Raw genomic sequence first — 16,180 nt, forward strand, 5'->3', positions numbered from 1 at the left:
AAAGGATATAAACTTGTGTAGAAAGGGCTTTCAGTCATTTTAGATTTAGTTAACCCAAAATACTTTGATGAGCAAGACAGTAGAATAATGAGGAAGCCCTACACAAAAAAATAATCAACTGAATCCTTGTGGAACTTATGATCTACTTACCTGTATTTTAATTAGTGACAGGCAAAAACATACCTAGCACAGATTTTTGAAGTTTTTGGATTCAAGATATAAAGAAGGAGAATGAAGAAATGTGAGATTTGTGCCAGAGAGAAAAGACATAACTTTGAAACCCAACTCTACTACTTTATTTATTCATTATTGAGTGCCTGCTCTGTGTCAGGTGCTGTGTGCTAAGCTCTGGGAATACAAAGATGAGTAAGACAGTCTGCTCTGAAGGACCTTCTGATGTGATGAGGAGACAGATGAGTACACATGACAGAAGTGATATCAACAAGAGAGCTCATTGGAGGGGTACCCAACTGTGGCTGGAAATAGTCAAGGTCTCTAACCATAGAAGATGAATTTGGAGAGAAGTTCTGAAAGATCAGTAGAAGCAATCTGACAAGTGGGCAAGTTAAAAAGAAATGTATGCCAGGCAAAGAAAGTACTATGTGTAAAGTCCTAGAGGTAAAAAAGATGTACTGAGCATTGAGAGGGAAGGACAATGTCCAGGAAGGCAGTAGATTCTCAGTAAATACATTGTATGAATGCATGGCAGAACTTCTGAAGGACACACCCAGAAAATTCAGCAAGGTCTTGTATATCTTCCTAAGAAGTTTCAACTTACCTAAGGCTGCTGGAGGGCCACTGATAAATTTTAAGGAGCATGTTCATTTTAGAATGATCACTGCAATTTGCAGAATTTATTAGTATGAGAAGCACTGTAGGCAGGAAGACTAGTTAGGAGATTAGCATATAGGAAAGAAATGATGGACATCTAAACTAAAGCAGCAAGAAAGGAAATGAAGGGAGAAGGATCAAGAACCAACTGAATTTTCTTATCGATTATATCTGCAGGATTTGGGATAGAAGGAGAGGTATGACTTAGATAAAGGGGAGGATAGTAGTCCCCTTTGCCAAGATGGGGACTTCGGGGGGGGGAAAATAGGTCAAGGAGGTAAGGTAATCTATTTAATGTGAAACGTGTTGAGTTTGAAGTGTCCGTGGGATGTCACAGTGAAGCTTTCTCCTACCTAATTGGACATGGAGTCTAGAACTCAGAAGAGAGATCTATGCTGGGATCATCAGAATGTGGTGGTTGTTGGCCGTAGATGAAATCCCCAACAGAAAAGATCTAACATAAGAAGAGGCGAGGATCTACTCTGGACCTTATGAAAATGCCAACATCTAAAAGGTGAGGAGGCAAACAAAAAGAGGCAGAACATCCAGTGAGGTGGCAGGACCAGGAACAAGGAGTTTCAAGGAAGCCAAGGGAGGGATTGTCAACAGTAGTAAATGCTAGAGAAAGGTCAAGAAAAATGAGGTGAAAGCTCTCGGACTTAGCAACAAGGAGGTCATTGTTGTGTTTGGCAAGAAGGAGTTTATTGGTGTAGTAACCAGACTGCCGTGGAAGTTCTTTTGGATAAGAGGGACTAAAGGGCAAGTAGGAGGGGGAAATAAAGGTATTAGGAAGAGAGTAAAATCATGGTCTGTTAAGGCTGCATAGGGAAAGAAGAAAATAATACAGTAATACAATTTCTTTTTTATTCTTTAAAGACTTCTCCTTCAAATTAAATGGCATTGCCATCCGGAACTGCTCCAGTAATAAAAAATTAAAAAAGTGAGAGAGAAAAAAAGGGGAAAGGAGCAGGAAGCATCAACTCCCATTTGTGCCTTGACCAGACAAGTGCAAGGTTTCAAACCGGAGACCTCAGAGTTCCAGGTCGACCCTTGATCCACTGGGCCACCACAGGTCAGGCAGTTTGTTCTTGTCTTAAAGGACTTAGCCCAGACATTTCCTTTTCCTGGGACACTCTTTTGGTCATTCAGCTCTCTGTTTAAATGTCACCTCTCAGAGATGCCTTTCCTGATCACCCTTACTAATGTATCTTTCTCTGTCCACCTTCCCAAATATCCTATGTATTTTTTTATAGTAGTAAAACCTTACTACTACTTATTTAATTGTTTATGGTTGAGAACCCCACCGAGGTTCAAACCCTATGAAGAAGATTCCTGGTACATAGCAGGCACTTTAAAATGTTCATTGGATGTTTACACAAGGAAAAAGAGAGGAGAAATGTATGTTAGACATTAGAGGCAGCCAGCATCAGAGCCTGGTGTGGTGGAGGAATGGCAAATGATGGCGAATGACTAGGCTTTTGAGGTTCCAGAAGCAAAGAGTTACTAGCTGTGTGATATTGGGCATGCGTATTCTCTGAGGTTCACTTTGTCATTGATAATAGCATATACCTCCCAGGGCTATTAGGAAAATTAAATAAAATGGCCTAGTTACAGGTATAAGGCAGTCTTGTCAAGCTATTAATGGGAAGTCGAGACTTCTGTAAATCAATTTATAACCTCTACATGTGAACTCTTCATGTGGGCTCCCCTGTAATGGAGTTGACATTTGATGATTAAGTATTTTTAGGGTAAAAAAGGCTAAATTGTAACTTTTAAAAAGTACTAAGATACCTGAAAGGACTTGGATATTAGATTATTTAAGAAGAAATCAAAGTACTCCTACAAATCAATAAGAAAAGCCTCAAAAATCCTAGGAGATTGGGCAGAGTATAATAGACTGAAGTTAAAGAAATACAAATGGATCTTTTAAAATATGTGAAAAAATGCTCACCCTTTCTCATAACAAGATACGCAAATTACAATGCGGTGAGATCTATTGTTTTACATATCAGGTTGGCACAAATGAAGAAATTTAATAGCATGCTTTGTTTGTCTGGGAAAAGGGCAAACGTCAGTAGGAGGGAAAGCGGGTACAGCCTCTGTGGAGGGCAACGGGGCAGCATTTATCAAAGTTTTAAATGTACAAAGCTTTTGACCTAGCAATTGCACTTTTATGTATTTATTCAATAAGATACATTCCGACATATATTGAAGGACAACTCTTTCAGGACCTTCACTGAAGCTTTACTTATTATGCTAGTGAAAGACTGAAAACTACCTATATGTCCATCGCTAGAGAAGTGGTTAAATAAAAATGATGGTACAGTTATACAAGTGAAAGATAGGCAGGTGTTTACAAAATTGAGAGGCAGTTTCAGGTGTACTGATGTGAAGTGATCTTTATAGGACATTGCTATATTTAAAAAAAAGATGAAGAACAACGTGTATTTTGCTAGCACTGTGTGTGTTTTTTAAAGACTATTACCTTTTTTTTTTTTTTTTTTTTTGGTCTGAAAAACATCTGTGAGAAGAGAAAATAGAGTGAGGCAAGAACAGATGTTAAGAAGGTTTTTCAGGGATTCAAATCAGAGGTGATGGTTTCCCGGACTAGGGTGGTAGCACGTATACAGGAAGGGAATGATCAGAGTGAAGAGTGATTTTGAAGAACTTGATGATGAATGGAAATGATGGGTTGTGGAGTGGGAGGGAGTGTCATGGCTGACTTGAGCATTCGTCCAAGATCAGATGCATGAGTACAGGTGTCAATCACCAAGACGGAGAACCCTGGGACAGGAACAGAATTCTGGAGAAGGTTATAGACAAAAGAGTGGTGATGTGTACTGCAGACATGTGATATAGGCCTTAAGTCAGAGAGCTGCTAGCACTGGATTTACAAATATGGAAGAAGATTGCGTAAAGGAGGTAGATAGAATCAAAGGAAAAGCAGGCTCAGGGCTAAGTGCTGATCATTTAGAGATTGGATAAAAAAGAAAGAGCTGGCAATGGAGACTGAGAGTCAGAAACCAGAAAAAAATAAAACCAGGAGATTACAAGGCCAAAAAAACCAAGAGAAGAATATATTTAAGAGGATCATGTTAAATGTCACCAGAAAGTCATAACTCATGCTCTCTTAAACCCTAAAAGTTCCTTGAGAGTTGGGATTATTTTATTTACTTTTGTGTTTTTGGTGCTTGCCTTGTGTCTCACATGTAATCAGTAGTCACTAAAATGTTGTTAAGAGAGACAGATAGACCAACAGGCAGAGATACAGAAAGATGATAGAATCCTGGGTCTCAAAAAAATAAATAGATAAGACAGATTCCCTTGAACTTCACTGTACACCAAACCTGGTCTTGGAAAAAATAAGGAGGTTCTGCTCCCTTGATTTTACTCTTGAATTAACACATTGATTGAATTAACACATTTTGGCACTCACCGTGCCATGTTGTGAGTGCCAAAAACATTTTGATAGGTAACCCTCACCTGTGTCTGGTCATTCTGAGTCCCTTTTGTTTTTAGGTCCTGGGTGATGACAAAAAGAGCAATTTGCTTTTCCTCGTCTATCTGACTCTATCCCACCACCTTGAATCAGTTGATGGAGTCTGTAGAACCCACTGCAGTTCTTTAATGCACTGTAACCACTCCTAAGGATGCCCAGCCCTAGTTTCCCAACAAAAAACATGCTGACTCTTGGCTGGAAGAGAAGTATCACCTCTTAGAGAAACCTCCAGCTCCTCAATCTGTAACTGTTTCTGCAGAAAGGTGCTATTAGGAGAGAATGTAGAGAATACCAAAGGAGAAAAGGTTTTTGACTTTGTCCTGGGAACACGGACACTTACATAGCCAAAGAGATGTCATGACCCTTTGGTGCAGTGCTCTTGAGTTAGAAATGAAAAGAATAGGTGTGTTTCAACAGTATTTAAAATGTGATGACATCCTATATTATTTAGTTAGACCAAGGATTAGCAAAAATTTTTCTGGAGAGGGTCATGTGGGAAATATTTTAGGCTTTGTGGGTCATACAGCTTCTGTCCCTGCTACTCAACTCTGCCATGTGGTGAGAAAGCAATCATAGACAATAAGCAAATGAATGAACACGGATGTGTTCCAATTAAACTTAATAGACACTGAGATTTGCATTTCGTGTAACTTTCACATGTCATGAAACATTATTCTTCTTATGATCTTTTACAGCTACTTTAGAAATCGGAAAACCTTTATTGGCTCATAAGCCATTCAAAAATATGAGGTGGGTTGGATCTGGCTGGCGGACAGCAGTTTGGCAACGTCTAAATTAGGTCAACATGAAGATTGTGTCATGAAAAAGAGGTTCAGATTCAGACTTGTGAAGAAAACAATCTGTATACAGGAGTGGACAAAAGGAGGTTTACAGTTGTGAGAATGCAAAACACAGTTAATAAAGCTATTGTAATAATCATAACCTGACTGTCTTTTTTTCCATACAAATAGCTGTAAGCCTACTTTGCCCACCCCTGTAGACCGCTTTAAGTTCTCAAGTTTATTTGAACACATAAATACATTTGCCTATCTCTGACTTATTTGGAAATAAAGTATGTCTCCTCAGTTCGGTATTCATTGAACACTTTGCCCCTTCTTTTCTTTGTAATGAATAATGTAGAATTTTTACAGAGCAAACTGAAGAATTCTTACTACTTGACTTTATAAATACACAAACCAAGAGAGGATATAGTCGTTCTAATCATTTTTAAACTGCATTAAATTCATTCAATAAGTACTTATTAATGACCCACTTCTTTCATAGTGCAATCTTGAATATTAAGGAGTTGGAGATAAAAGAGGACAGGTAGGTAGGTAGGTAGATAGATTATAGACAGATGAAAAATCTAGTAGCTATTGAGAATTGTTTGGACGTATTACAGTCACAGTATAAATGGAGTCATTTAAGCAACAGATATGTAGTTAAACAAAACTTAAGTTTAAATCTGAGCTCTTTTGTATCCCAGATGTGTGACCAAAGAAGCTTCAGTTTCCTCTTTTTAGAATGCAGATAAAAATACCTACCTCTCAAGGAAGTTGTGGGAGTTAAGTAACACAGTGCGTGTCAATCATTAGCGTGGACTCTGGGACACGGGATGCCGTCAGTGAACTGGAGCTCTTGCTGTAGTATACCAACATGAAGGTATCCAATCTGTTCAAAAGAAGCACCCGCCCTTTTAAAAGCAGAAGTGACACTGTCACAGGAGCACACATAAGTCAGCTGGACAGTCATCTTGCCTTTGCTGCCTTGGTAGTCAGCTGCTGGGTTGTCTAAGCTGCTCCACCTACAGGTCTAGCTCCCTGGCCTCCTCAAGACGTCACTGCTGATTCCAACTGGGGAAAAGGTGCATTATCGTGATGTATATAGTCCACAGCATCTCTCTTCCTTCTTTCTAGTCAGCTCAGCAGTGAGTCTCAGACACCTGTACCTCCCTTCTATTATGCCTCCTACTCCCATGTGTCCGATTCTGGGCTTTCACCTTGACCTCCATACTTCAGCCTCTGTTCATTCTGCCTTGTATACCAGACTCCCTATAGATTTGGGACCCCGTCCTGAACCCTGGCCTACTTCACCATAACTCTGGTGTCTTGTTCAGCTTATCTCTAACCAATCCTCTTCCCCAAGTGGCTGTATTATGCTGCCCACACCCCTGTTGTGATTTCTGTGAGCTATGGTACATACGTGACTTACTCTTCATACTGGGCTGCTTAGTATTAAAAGCTTCCTGAGCTTTATCTTGATGTGAGACATCAAGTCCTGCACTGCTCAGCTCCCCTAATCCAAAGCAGCTTCTGTATACACAGTGCAGGCCCTGGGAGTGCTCCCACCCCAGTCCCAGCTCATGCTCTCAACCCACTGTCCATGTATTGTCAACTAGTTCTGGCCAGCCTTGTGATCCTGTTATGGCAACATCAATAATGCTTTCCCCATACAAATGACAGAATTATTGGCACAGGGGTACGACGGAGAGGTAATGGAGAGCTCTTACCTCCGCTGACAGACTCATTCTGCGGGAAAGTGAGCATCAAATAAAGTTGGCATGACTTAAATTTAAACTAATTGCTTATTGAAGGGGTGCTATTCTGTGCTTGAGTCTGACCAGCTAAGAAGAATGTGTCAGTGAAGTGAAAGTGACCAACAACTTAAATAAGTGACCACGGCACCCTTGAGTGGGCAACAGCCAGAGGAGGCGGTTCTGTGCTTTCTAATCCGACCCAAGGAAGACTTGAGTTAACACCAATTATGGACATGACACTCTGTCTGGCCAGAAATGATAAAAGAATGCTCAAAAGGAGTAAAGGGACTTGAAACTTAAATTCTCATAACACCAATGATTTCCGTGAAGAGGAGGGAGTAGCCGGTAAAGGTCACTGTGACTACTCAAGAAGTGTTCAGATAAGCTCTTGTTTATAAAGGCCGTGGTCAAAAGGTAGGAGTTAGGGTATATAACAAGACCTCATTCAGAGGAAGGGCTCAGCCCTGCGGAAGTAATTTCAGAGGGCTAGCATCCCAAGACAGCGAGGATCTGTGGCACATACTGAAGACAATTAATGGGTTTTTGTTTGTTTGTGGTCCTGTTTTAGTAAGATCCTGGATAGTTGTGATAAGACTATTCTGAAGATGGGGTAGGGCTATTGAATGGGGCATAGTTAATGTTAATAGTTAAGTGAAAATCAGAGCCACTCAACTGTAGCAATTCCTAGATTCTAAGGAACAAGCTTTCCCCCTCACATTTCTGATTGTTCTAAAATCAGAAAGTATCTTCAGCCGATATGTTTAATAGATATGTGGTAGTGTCTGTGGGAAAGAGGGCTCTAAAAACAGTGGTTAAATGGTGGTATATACTATAATAAATTGGTCTTAGAACAGAGGAAATGTAGAATTTTTCACTTGGCTCTTCTAGTATTACTCTCACTCAGCAGGTGAGGGGTCCACTTTGTGTCCTAAAAATGGCAGTCCTGCCAGTGGCCATCAAAGGTAGAAAAGAGTCAGAAAGGAATTTGGAGGCCACAGTCAGAAGGGTGATACCCACGGAGGGAGCAGGGAAGGATGGAGATCACTACTGAAGAAGGGAAGAGTTGAAAATACCAGAGACAGGACTGAAGCAGGAGAGGACTACTGTGCTCAAAACCTCCAGGAAGGGATAAAAAGAGACCACGGCTGACCCACGGAAGCCAAGTCACTGTCACAGAAGGCAAAGGGAAGGTGGCTTAGTCTGCTGGCGCTGCCATAACAAATACCGTGGACTAGGTGCATTACACAAAAACACTTATTTCTCACAGCTCTGGAGGCTAGGAAGTTCACCACCAAGATGCCAGCAGATCTGGTGTCTGGTGAGAGCCTGCTTCCAGGTTTGCAGATAGCCACCGTCTTGCTACATCCGTACATGAAGACAGAGATCATCTGTCTGGTGTCTCTTATAAGGGCACTAATTCCATTCATGGGGGCTCCACCCTCTTGACCTAATTGACTCCCCAAAGCCCCACTTCCAAATATCATTATATTAGGATTAGGGCTTCAATATATGGACGTTGGCGTTGAGGGCAAACATTCAGTAAATAGCAGATGGAAAGAGGAGATGTATGTTGAAAAGATCAAGCATGGCCAATATGCAGGAAGGGATACAAGAACTGCTGTGAAGATAGGAATAATGTTTAAGATGGAATCAGATGGATAATGGCTTGTGCTGTGCAGAACATTTTGAACTATAACTGGCATGTAGTATATGGATACTGCTGTGTCCTGACTCCTGAATCACTGCTGTGATTGACTTAAAGCTCCCATGTTCCTGAGTCCAACTTGGTTAACTCCAGTTGACCCATAGAGGGCTCCTCTGAGAACATGTTTAAATCAAATAAAGGTCAGGGGTCACAAACCAGGAAATATATTTTGTCAAGTGGGATAAGTCAGACCCTGAGTTAAAAAAAAAAAAAAAAGTCAAGGAATGGTTCAAATAAGTAACTAGAGAACAGGCCCTGGCCAGTTGGCTCAGTGGTAGAACGTCAGCCTGGCGTGTGGAAGTCCCGGGTTCGATTCCCGGCCAGGGCACACAGGAGAGGCGCCCATCTGCTTCTCCACCCCTCCCCCTCTCCTTCCTCTCTGTCTCTCTCTTCCCCTCCCGCAGTCGAGGCTCCATTGGAGCAAAAAGACGGCCCGGGTGCTGGGGATGGCTCCTTGGCCTCTGCCCCAGGCGCTAGAGTGGCTCTGGTTGCGACAGAGCGATACCCCGGATGGGCAGAGCATCGCCCCTGGTGGGCGTGCCAGGTGGATCCCGGTCAGGCGCATGCGGGAGTCAGTCTGACTGCCTCCCCGTTTCCAGCTTCAGAAAAATATATAATAAAAAAAAAAAGTAACTAGAGAACAAAGTAACCAAGAGATAGAGACTTTACCAGAATAAATTCAGGGGAGAGTAGAAGCTTTGGTCTAAGTCTACTGGGGCTATGGAACCTGTATTAAAGAAATAATTCAGAGAACCTACAGATCAGTTGGCCATGGAGAAAAGTATTCCAACATGTTTGATTAGAACTTTAGAAACTGCATCTAGGTAGCCCCAAGGCAATTTGAATGTAAAGAGTTTAGTACCTACGGAGAGGCTATGTCTTTTCATGATTTTTAACTCTTACTTTTTACCATGTTAATAGTGGTAAGCCAAATAAGTTTTCAAATGAAAGAGTATTTGTCATTTTCTATTAAAAACAATTATCTTGATATTTAGAGCTATAGTCCATACCTTAGCTGTCTTCTCATATAGGTCCTCTTCCCCAGCTGCTCCTTTCTTTGGGATATTCATGTGGCTCTGGGAAAGCAATCTTCTCCTTTATCTCAGGAGATGGGGTATGTGGTCTAGGTTGAGCCTATCAGTGAATCAGTACCATGAACAAAATGAAAAGATAAATGAAGCCCTGGCCAGTTACTCAGTGGGTAGAGCATCAGCCCAGCATTTGGACATCCCAGGTTTGATTCCCAGTCAGGGCACACAGAAGAAGTGACCATCTGCTTCCTCTCCTCCCCCTTCTGTCCCTCTTCCATTCCTGCAGCCAGTGGCTCGATTGGTTTGAATGTAGCCCCAGGGAACTAAGGGTAACTTGGTTTGTCTGAGCGCATCAGTCTCAGGCACTAAAACTAGCTCGGTACGTGAGTATTAGCCCCAGATGAAATTGCCAGGTGGATCTTGGTTGAGGTGCATGCAGGAATCTGCCTCACTATCTCCCTTCCTCTTACCTTAAAAAAATAAAAAGATAAATGAGAGCTTTTAGATCATAAAAGATAGGTATGATTGTGGCCTTAATATACAATGAGCTCTTACAAACTATTAAGAAAAAGACAACATCTCAAAAGAAGAATGGGTGGAGAACATGAAAAGGCAAAAAGAGACAAAGGGATTCTATTGGCCAATTAAAATGAAAAGGGTCCAGTCTTGCTTGTAAGTAAAGTAATGCAAATTAACATAAAACCAGATGTTTCTATGCCTCCCAAATTGTCAAGAAATTTGAAACAGTATCTTGCATGGGTAAAGATGTGGGGGAAAAGCACCCTCATACAATAGTTGGCATTTAAAACAGTTCAAGCATACTGGAGAGCAATTTGTCACTGACTATAAAAAACAACACCTTAACACATGCAAATCACTTAACACAGTAATTTAATTTTTAAGACTTTATCTTAAGAAAATGAACCCAAATCACTCACAAAATTTATTGTAGAATATTGAGTATAGCATTCTTTATAATATTGAACACTTGGAGATAACCTAAGTGTCCAATGTGAAGTATTGCATAAATTGTAATGTATACCTATGATGAAATTTATGCATCCAGTAAAAAGCAGATTATGGGCCCTGGCCGGTTGGCTCAGTGGTAGAGCGTCGGCCTGGCGTCCAGAGGTCCCGGGTTCGATTCCCAGCCAGGGCACACAGGAGAAGCGCCCATCTGCTTTTCCACCCCTCCCCCTCTCCTTCCTCTCTGTCTCTCTCTTCCCCTCCCGCAGCCGAAGCTGGAGCAAAGATGGCCCGGGCCCAGGCGCTGGGGATGGCTCCTTGGCCTCTGCCCCAGGCGCTAGAGTGGCTCTGATCGCAGCAGAGCGACGCCCCGGAGGGGCAGAGCATCGCCCCTGGTGGGCGTGCCGGGTGGATCCCGGTCAGGTGCATGTGGGAGTCTGTCTGACTGTCTCTCCCCATTTCCAGCTTCAGAAAAATACACACACACACAAAAAAAGCAGATTATGGAAAATGTCCTGACATCAGAAAATGCTGGTCATTGATTATTAAGTATATTTGCTCAGAAAGAAAGACTGGACAACTGGACAGTTACACAGAAAAATATTAATAATGGTGTTATCTTGGCAGTGGAATTACAATTCATTTTCTTCCTGGTAAGTTTTTAATATTTTAAATTAACCTCAATAAATACGGATTGCTCTTTCAGTCAGGATAAAAAAGAAATTTAATATGAAAAGGGAGCCCAAAGTGAATAATGAGAGCATAAGAAAAAACTTCACATTTTTCAATGAGATTCAAATCTTCTGATCCATATAAACTATATCTCAGGATACAAAAAGAACTTCCAGATATTATCATAGATATGCGACAAGGAACCATTGAGGATAGGAGAAGTACTGTAAGCCTGGAATTAGACAAATATACCAATTTTTAGAAAAGGGAAAGGTGAATCCCAGAACCTACACTAAGTTTAATTCACTTAGGAAAAGAAAGCTGGTATCAACAGGAGGCAGCATGGGTTCACACAAGTCCTTCCAAACTACGCTCACTTTCCTTGTCCCCCATATGCTTGCCATCACGTAATCCTCATCCCAGACTTCTGGTATTATTATTCCCATTACACAGAGGTTGAGCCTGAGGCCAGAGCTATCAAGTGACTTGCACAAGATACTACAGTTAGTCTAAAAGACTACGGACTATTGGTCATTCCTGACATTGGACTGAGGTTTCCAATGGAATCCTCACATACAGTATAATGAAACATAGAACAGGATATTACACAGTATTTTTAGTTGATGAAATGAATATATCCAAAAGTGTGGATTAAAAAGTCATTGCCGGCTCTGGCCAGTGAGCTCAGTCAGAGCATCGCCCTGATACACCAAGGTTGCGCGCTCAATCCCCTGGTCAAGGTACATACAGGAAGTGACTAAGGAATGCACAACTAAGTGGAACAACAATGAATGCTTCTCTCTTTCTCTTCCTCTATCTCTCTAAAATCTATTTTTTTTAAAAAAAAAGAAGAAGAAGAAAAGCATTGTTTACCTGGAGGTTTCTAGTGGTAATAATAATCCTTAGCCACTTATTTGAGTACCCAGTAGAAGCAAAGTTCTGTGCAACAGTTCCTTCTGACACTTCAGTTCATCTTCCCTGGCAGACACAGGCACTGTCACCATCCTTGCTATGTAGGTGAGGAGACTCACAATGGGTAATTAATGCACTTGCTTCTGATTAGACAGCAAGTAATTAGACAAGCTGAGATTTGTCACAGAAAATCTGTTTAAAAGCCCCTATGCTCAACCATTATACTAAAGTGGTTTTTTTTAATGTTGTTCTTGTTGTTGGTTGACTTGAGAGAGAGAGAGAGGAAACAGAGAGAGAGAGAGAGAGAGAATATCATTCATTTATTGTTCCACTTAGTTGTGCATTCATTGGTCACTTCCTGTATGTGCCCTGACCAGGGATCAAACCTGCAACCTTGGTATTTCTGGATGATGCTTTAACAGGCTGAACTAACTGGCCAGGGCCTAAAATATGTGTTCTTTTGGTCTTTGACTCCTGTTCTGCTCAACTTTTTTCTTTTTCATTAAAAGGAAGGTTTATTAATCCTGCATATTTCTGCTAAGAATACAAAGCTCAGAGAACAGAAGAAAAGGAAGGCAAGAAAACCAACATTTATTGAGCTCTTCTAACATATTAGGTTCTGTACCAGCCTCCTTCAAACCTCAGAACTACTTTGTAATGTAAGTAGGATAATCCCTATTTTCCCTGATAAGCAAGTTGAGACAGAGAGATCATGACATGTCCGAGATCACTGGGAATGCATGATAACATCAGAATTTGTATTTAGATCTGTCTGACTTCCAAGACTTTATTATTATTATTTTTTTACTACTGGCTAATAAAATCAAATGTAAAAATATAGTATTTATCGACCTGGAAATGCTGAGGTCGCCGGTTCGAAACCCTGGGCTTGCCTGGTCAAGGCACATATGGGAGTTGATGCTTCCAGCTCCTCCCCACTTTCTCTCTCTCTCTCTCCCTCTCTGTCTCTCTCTCTCTCCCTTTCTCTCTCCTCTCTAAGATGAATAAATAAAATTAAAAAAAAAAACCACAAATCTTGATTATTTAAAAAAATATATATATATATATATATATAGTATTTAGTGCAGGGTAGGGGGTGGAATGCGAAACCCTGCAGTTGGCTTTAAAAAGCCAATGGTATAAATATGAGAACTGGGAGATATAGTCAACATTTCAAGTGAAAATGGTCTCAGGATTTGGGTTGATGGTGAAGTAGCATGAGTCAGTCGTGTTCCTGTCAGAACACTCAGTCTCAGATGGCATTCACAGAAGAGCCACGTACCGGAAAAGGGCGAGAAGGCTCCTGCCGGTGTGTGCGGTACTTGTCGAGAGGAAGAGGGTGGCGAGGAACTCTGAGCCCCACATTTTAAAAGGGACAGACTAGGCTGTGGCTCTCCAGAGGACAGTGGCCAGCTGATGGCAAAGTACACACCTCCAGACACGCAGGTACACAGACATAAAGACTGGATTCTTTTACAAAAGTTAAACAAGTAAGAAAAAAAACCAAGAGGCAACTGAAAATTATTGTTAGCTGAATGGCTGCTAGAAACAAGAAAGTCTTACATTGGCTGTGGCTCCAGAGAACAGAGAACTCTGGTTAGAGAGGCAGAGTTTGGCCAATAAATGGAAAACCAAAATATAAATGGCTTGCATATCTTTTTAGGCACTGAAGGCCAATGCTTCAGATGTAGCAGGTATTCAACAAATACATGTCAAACTGAATTAGGTGTTCAGTTGTTACTCAAAAAATGCAATGTGGTTGTCTCATGGGGTAGTAAGCTCCCAAGAGATGTTTGAGCAGAAGCTAGGTATTGTACTAAACACTCCCATCCCATTAAACAAAAATCCAACACTTTGGCCAACTCCACCTTCTCCCAAGCCATTACCTGTGTCCCTCACAGCCAAACTCCAATAAGAAGTCTTCACTCAATCTATTCCAGCTTGACTTCTAACTCTAGAAACTGCCCTTTGGATCTAATTCCCGAACTTAACCATACCACTCATCCTACCCCTGAGAGAAGTGTTGGTTGCTTCTTCTTTGAAGGTCTCTTCTCCTTTCACATGTAGACTCTACTCTGTCCCTTTCTCATGCTACCTCTCTGACTGCTCTTGCCTGGTCTCTCCCATAAGCCCCGCCCCTGACTCCAACTCCAACTTCGACTCCTCCTCTGACAGCTGCCTGCATGCTTTTTTTCAGGGTCCCGTTCTTGGCATTCTTCTCACTGTTTGACTCTCTCTGGATATCCCATTCATTCTGAGGACTTCGCTACTGTTGGGCACTGACTTCCGAACCAATCTATTCAGTCCAGACTTCCCTCCTGCCCTGCAGCCCTGTTTTCCATTCACCACCAGCTATCCGCCAATCACTGCAGGCTTTATAGGCTGCTGGCTGCTTATCGTCCCCTCCACACTTGCTCTTCTTCCCTTGCTTATCTTAGTTAATGTCATTACGCTCTAACCTCACCTCTCTCCCTCCTCTCTAACCCCTATCTAAAAAATAACTGTCATCAGTGCCACCTCTGAATCTCCCATGGACTTGTCACTACTTTTCATCCCTGATCCCTTGGTCCCTTCCTTAGACTACAACAGCAGCCTTCTGATCAGCTTTCCTGGCTTGAGTCACCCCTTACTCTAGTTCAGACTTCACCCCGCTGCAAAAGTTTTATTTTTTTTATATGAATGATACCCCGCTCTCTCTCCTACTTAAGAATCTTTTATAATTACTTACTGTCTTCAGTATAAAGTCCAAATTCCTTAGCGGTAAATTGAAGTTCTTTGTGATAAGCTTACAACTTACCTTGTCTGTCAGGGCTAGCCCGTGCCATGTTTTGCCTCTTTTCTTTGAACAGAGTTGGCTTTTGCATACTTCCGTGCCTTTTCTCATTTTATTCCCCTAAGAATCTTCTCTCTCTTTGGCTAATTCATCTCCTCCTTCAGTGCCCAATCCAAATGTCGGTGCTCCAGGTAAAGAACCCTCATCAGCTTCCAAGTCAGACTGCAGGGCAAGAGATAGGGTACTTACAGCAATGGACTGGATGGGCAATTGTACAGTGGATGACCATGTCCCACAGCACCACCCCCCAAATTCAGAAGAACCCAACAAAAGAGACTTACAAGGAACAAACAATGAGAGAGGAGAAAAGTCAGTGTGGGGATGAAGACGCCAAGTGAAAAAAATGTTTCAACAGGAATGGAGTGATCATTAGTGACAAGAAGTTGCTGAGAGGACAGTAAGATGAGGATGGATAGTTGACCATTGGATTTGACAACACCAAGGTCATTGCAACCTTCACAGTTGTCTTTTCAGTGAGGTAATGGGGGACACAATGTTGACTGGGTTGGCATCAAGAGAATCCGAAATGAGAAAGGTGATGTTTGTTGAATGGATGAAGTATTGGATAATTAAAAGAAATGATGTTCTAGAGAGGATTCTGTAATTGGTCAGCAACCAAAATAGATGAGTTATTCTGAACTCTTGACAATTTTCCAGATAGAAAACAAGATGTGATTTGGTGGCGCAAAGCTTTCCTCAAGAGATAAGGGAATTCAATGTAGGATTCCTGAGGCAGTTGGATTAGTCTGGGTCCTGGGGGAAGGTTCTGTATGAGTTCTCTAGTGGTTGCATTTTATCCTGTGACCCAGTTCATGAAGGCCTTCATGCAGGACTTCTCAGGAGCTTCAGAGAAGAGCTGTCCCTTCTACTTGGGCGGCGGATTTTCAGAGCCTGTTTCCAGACATCTCTTGCTAATGTGGGGGTGCCAAGAAGCCCATAAGGCTGGCTCTCATTACTTTGAATCTGGGCAGCACCAAGTCTGAATGGTTGGGAAGAGGTGAACAGGAAAAATCTGACCCATATAGCACAATGCATTTGAAAATGCTGTATTTGGAAGTATTTCTATATAAAATGTTCATACTGAAATAATAATACAGATGGGCTAAATGATCACCTATATATTTGATAACTAGTTAGGCTGTTCCCATCTGTCACTCCCTAGAATATAATTGTAATAAAGAATAGAGACCTTGGG

General features: G+C 41.6%; 1 protein-coding gene across 3 annotated transcripts in view; it reads left to right on the plus strand.

Annotated features, from left to right (window-relative positions):
* The window catches only part of MKLN1 (muskelin 1), a 328,173-nt gene that overhangs the window by 2,433 nt on the left and 309,560 nt on the right, over positions 1-16,180 (plus strand). For 2 of the 3 annotated variants that reach the window (XM_066262318.1, XM_066262317.1), the window contains exon 2: positions 12,662-12,811. The exons of the other annotated variant lie outside the window; for it this stretch is intronic. The gene's annotated coding sequence lies outside the window, so the exon portion shown is untranslated. The remainder of the gene's footprint in view (positions 1-12,661; positions 12,812-16,180) is intronic. 3 annotated transcript variants of the gene reach the window in all.

Source organism: Saccopteryx bilineata, chromosome 2 (assembly GCF_036850765.1).
Source record: "Saccopteryx bilineata isolate mSacBil1 chromosome 2, mSacBil1_pri_phased_curated, whole genome shotgun sequence".
In the NCBI taxonomy this organism is placed as follows: Eukaryota; Metazoa; Chordata; class Mammalia; order Chiroptera; family Emballonuridae; genus Saccopteryx; species Saccopteryx bilineata.